The following is a 5,568-nucleotide window of genomic DNA, read 5'->3' as shown; positions in this document are numbered from 1 at the left end:
GGCATGAGCCAGTCCAATTCTGAGGATCATAGCAAAGTATTGACTACCTCTTGACAGTTTTTTTGTCATTCATCACCAATGAGTCATGTATTTGAAGTGGTGGTTATTTAGAAGGTGTTATTTCGGGGTTTAACAGGAATGGAACAAGTGATTATAGTAATAATAATCATAATGAATTAATGAGAACTTCCCTATGGTGCTTGGCCTGCTTTAAAAGGAAGTCTTGGAGTAACCACATCACATCCAATGTGTCATGCCCTCTTTTTTTTTAAGCTGGACCTTAAGGAAGATGACCTAATAAATTTGTTCAGATTTCAACCTGAAAAAAACACTGTTTCTGCAGGAAAGGATGGACATTGAGGCTTCGATGGAATTTACTTGAAAAGCTGTTATTTAAAAAGCATCACTTTGTTCATATTCTGAGGCTGAAATGAAAAGTAATGTCATCTACATAGAAATGAGATGCACTTTTAAACCGATGATCTGTCAAAGCGGAAGCATCTACAAGGTAAACAAAACAGGACCCAGAACGGAGCGATGGGCCACACCAGAAGACGAAGCTCCAGATCAGGAAAGCTCCCTTCAGAAAGAAAATTGCTACAGTTTTAGTCTTTTGATAATGATTCAATAATCAGCAGCATTGAAGTGTGCACTTAGATCCAGCAGTGCTATTAGAATACTTTGAGCTGCTTGGCCACCATTTGTTTCCTTTTACCTTTTTTAAAATTGTTATAATAATTACTTGTCTTCATGGATAAAATGATTCTATATTTGACAAAAGAAATAGCAACAATTAAAGAAAAGTATGAAAAATGATTTTGTGTAGTAGAATATGTTTTTGATTCTTTCCCATTCCGTCAGTCATCCCTCAAACATATCCTGCAACCTTGGAGGAGAAATTGTCACTGAATCACTCAAAACATGATGGTGATGCTTGCTTTGTTCATGTCTATATAAACTTTTTTAAATTCTCAGATGCCTGAAAAATACCAAGTAGCCAGAGAAATGGTGTACAGTTTAATGTTTTGTTTTTTTTAAACTAGTAAGTCCCGTTATTGCACTCTATAAAGCTAACGACCTCTGTCTGTCTCTATTTTATGCTATAACTCTCTCTTTTGGAGTGTACCTGTCTGCAAGATATTATCTGAGGAGCACACAGAGGATTTAAGTCAGACCTCCCCTAAAAACTCTTAAGTCTGAGGCAACATGGTCATAACAAAAACTGTCATCATGGAATTCCTTGTGGCGTACGTGTCAATGTGGGTGGATGTAGATGACCAAGCTTGTCTCTATACTGTGTATATATAGGCCAGTTTACAGAATCAGAATCAGAAATGCTTTATTGTACCAATAATTGGAAATTACCTGGTTTGTTTGAATTAAGCGTCACTATGGATTATAAACTCAAGGGACTTCTAAGCCACTATGGTAAATATCTTTATAATATTTAATAGTACATTAAAAACAATATCACAATTATGTTGTTATTTGATGTATCTAATACGTTTAGTATGCTTAGGTCAAATGTCCAATAAGTAGTATCTTATATAATGACAATTTTTATTTTTTATATGCATTATTTAACATAAATGTGCTGGAGTGCGTATTTATTTGTTTCAGTAATAGTGTGAATACGCTGGACTGTATGTGTTTTCTTGTAATTCTTCAGTTGTACTCTTTACAGTAGAAGTTAACTAGGCCTCTTCCACCTTTAAAATTAAACTACACCTTTGTAGCCTTGTCCAGGGGAACTTGCAGTAATGTTAAAGGATTTCCTTTTCCTCTCAGAAAACAGAAGGAGTGAGAGCAGTACTCATAACAGGGAGTTATTAGAGGCATTATGATTTGAAGAATCTTAAAGGATTCTTTAAAGAGTGTTGCTCTTTCTTGTTTTATGCTTTGACTGCCACCTTGACAAAAACAGTGAGCTTACATTTGATTGGTGCCTTTAGCTCCCTCGGTTTATCTGAGACATAGGTTCCTAACATTATTGGCTTGTGACCCAACTGTTTAGCCCAAATGCAAAGAGAAATCCATCCTTAAAGAAGCAGTATTATTATACCTTATATTACATTTTGAGTCACCTGTGTCCACATGATCTTTTCTTAGTTCTTGTCTTGATGCTCCTGGAAGTCCAGTCGAGCCCAGTGCCTCCTGCTGGAACTCGAGCCGCCTCTGATGATGTCTTGAAACGTATGGAAGCTTATGTGAAGCAGTTGAAATGTGAAGCAAAGGATCTACTGTGTAAATATGTAAGTACAACATAGCATGGGCGGACCTAGAGGAGCGTCATTGTTTTTGATAGTTTTTTAATTAAATCAATTGAATAATCTGTTATGGTCACATTTTAGACAAAGTGATAGGCTTAAGATCAATGAAGAAAAATACATGGCGTGACACACAGTATCCTGACTTCAAGATAGAGAAATGAATAATAGCAGCACAAAACTTTAAAGCTGCAATCCTTAAGATTTGGGCCCTCATTGATCTCCTTTGTCAGAAATACAACAGTAGAGCAACTGGTGCATCTGTTTACAGTGCAGCCAAACCACTCAAATTGTTAGCAAAGAAGTTGATGGATAATAATTGCAACCACAATCTTATTTAAAGCAATGCACTGTGCGGTATATTACAGCAGGCAACAGTAAAAGAAGTTTGTTACCTCATTGAAGAGTTGGATGTCTGCACTGTGGCTACACCTTCTTGTTCCGTTACTCAGCCGTGCTTTGTCAGACAATACCAGAAATGATTGATCTGTTTTGTAGACACATTTTTTTTGGGGGGGGGTGTTTCATGTGAACTAGCAGCAGAAAGGAAATGTTCAGTTTTCAAGCATTAACAATACAGCTCCAATATTGTATGTGAAGGTTATTTGAATCCAGCACAGGAATGGTGGACTCCACCACTTACAATGAACACTACTTTATAGAGTTAAAATACAGTAAGTTTAACTGATATGTTTGTACCAATATTGTTGTTTTTTGAATTACTTATTTTATTTGTATCACCATTGCCTGGCTAATTTTCTCGTTTGCATAAAATGCTGTACTATACAATTATTCCTTTCACTCCACACTCATGGGGCATTCATTTCTTTTTTACAGAATCATTTTTATCGTACCGGAAATGCTTCAGTTCCAGACGATGTCCCTAACTCCACAGTATCTGGTAACAACTTCTCTGAGAAGTTGCAGGACATCTACATCAACAATGAGCTTTTTCATTTGCACATTTTAAAGGTAGAAGACTATCAGAAACTTTGGGGAAATCCAGCATCTGTTATGGAACCCCTGTCAGTCGTCAAGATTAAACTCACCTACCTCTCAGAAGTACTCAAAAGGCACCCAAATATGTCTTTGCCAACAAAACCAACCCTACCACAGATGTCCCACACTCATGACTATGAAAGAAAAATATATGGATGGGGTGTCATATTCAGACTGACAGACTGGGTGGAACAAGTACTAGAGGTACTTAAGACTATGGCAGAGTGTAAACCATGCAAGAGAAGTCTGAGAAAAATAACCCTGTAATAATGTCACCTGGTGCCTTTTGGGATGTGTGTTGTTGAGATCGGTGTGTTTGGGATTTTTTTAACCTTTTAATACCAAAATCTGTGTAGTCTGCACCATTATGACCATGAAAGCACAGACCTGTTGTGCATCTTTTAATATATTTATATATTTATTGTTGTTATTTATGGATATTTATTTGTTTTAAATGTGCATTAAATCTATGGGCAGCAGACTGAAATGAAGCTTAAATTACAATTATATATTCATTGAACATGTATTTATTTTTCTTAAAAGGGTTGATGAAAACAATGTTTTTATTGTTATTTTTATTATACATGAAGAGGAGTTACATTACAAACATGTGAAAAGGCTGCCTCGCTCCCTTTTTACTAGGCCTTTTCCAACATTAACAGTTTTTGTGTGTTAGATCAGTCCAGTGTTGTAGTTAATCTGTTATTTATTTATTAGTAATATATTAGTCAGGTAGTATCATTTTATTATGTTATTTCCTTTCCTGTGATGTCGTGCATCATTAGGTCCTCTTAGCAGCAGGGGGTGGGTTACTGACAAGTTTTCTAAGGAAGATTGCAACAGTTCTACCGGAAATTATATTTTGTTGAAGTTGGTGCGCTTATGAGCGTGTATGTGTGCCCTTTGGCAACTTCTGATGTCAGCAGTATCTAAGAAATATTAAATGAATGCTTTATTTATTATTTTGTATATTTATTATGATGTCTTGTATCTTTTTAATTCACAAAATGCTTACTTGAGAAGGTGCTATGTCTGTATGTATGTGTTGTTTGTTGTTCTGTACCAGTTACCTTACTTTACTGAACCAGTAAAGGTTTTTATGACAACAAACACAATGTAATTTTTTTATGGTAAGGATTGGACCTTATTATTATCAGTCCTAACCCACATAATATAAAGCAATTCAAAAAAATAGAGAGAGCTTGTCTGGACTGAACCAGGTTGACAAAAGGATATTGCCAAGTTGTGGTTGCCGTCACATCTGCGCACAGGAAGCATTGTGTGAAAGGGTTCAGAGAAGGAATGAATCAATCGAAAAGTCAATATGTCATTACAAAAGTGTGTGATGACAAGTGATGAACAACTGACGTATATAAAAAAAAGTTGTTTGTGAAAGTGTTTAATCTGAAATGATTCAAAGGTAAAGGTAAACAAGTCTTGAGACAGTAGAAGATATACATAATGGTAATCAAGAAGAACAAAAAGTTGTTAAAATATGATAGCTCTACTTAAAATAAGTAAAGGCAACTGATTTACTATATGATGTAAATAAGAAAATATTATTGAAATATTAGGTTTTGAAAAACTGTTGTAGAAGTATAGACTAACTTTCATAATGAAATATCAAAGCCTAACCTTTCAGTTTCTTCTTTTCTCTTGTTTTATGTATGTATGCATGTATATATATATATATTCATATTTTCCTTTTAATTATGTGTATGTTTATGCATGTGGTACGTGGATGTGGATGTGGATGTATACGCAAATATGGATGTGTACAATACAGTCAGTAACATCTAAACTGGTTGGCTCCTTATTGCTTACATATGCACTGTGTTTTCTGTATGGTTGAAAAATAACACAAAGTAAACATTTCAAAAATTGTGGCTAGATGTTTAAATAACAGGAAATGTATGAACGATGTGTGACACAATTGACACAATAAAGTATATTTAAAAAATCAAAAATGATGTAAAAATGAAATGGTTGTTTATCTTTGGCGTATACCTAGCTGTTTATACGAAATACAAATTCACTGTTGGGTACAGATCATGTCAAGTAAATAAAAAAAATAATATAACTATATAGAAACAGCCAATCTTCTCGCTGATGGTCTTTTTTGTTTATGTGGGTCATGTAAGGAATCAGTATTAGATTTAGACTTTCACAATCAGTTAAAAAGTCCTTAGTAGTTTCTGTGTTCTGCACTGGAAATGAGCAAACAGTTTAATATCTTTAGTTTCAATCTTCATCTTCAGTAATATGTATCATTTCCTTAAGTAACAAAGAGCACTGCGCAGGG

General features: G+C 34.8%; 1 long non-coding RNA gene across 1 annotated transcript; it reads left to right on the top strand.

Annotated features, from left to right (window-relative positions):
* Positions 1-1,321: 1,321 nt before the first annotated feature.
* Positions 1,322-4,739, top strand: LOC127376631 (uncharacterized). Its single transcript, XR_007887547.1, has 3 exons — positions 1,322-1,428; positions 2,110-2,252; positions 3,105-4,739. It is a non-coding gene; the product is annotated as an uncharacterized LOC127376631 (long non-coding RNA).
* Positions 4,740-5,568: the final 829 nt, after the last annotated feature.

Source organism: Dicentrarchus labrax, unplaced genomic scaffold, assembly GCF_905237075.1.
Source record: "Dicentrarchus labrax unplaced genomic scaffold, dlabrax2021, whole genome shotgun sequence".
In the NCBI taxonomy this organism is placed as follows: domain Eukaryota; kingdom Metazoa; phylum Chordata; class Actinopteri; family Moronidae; genus Dicentrarchus; species Dicentrarchus labrax.
Note: the sequence above shows the minus strand (reverse complement) of the source record. Positions and strands in the feature narration are given on the sequence as shown.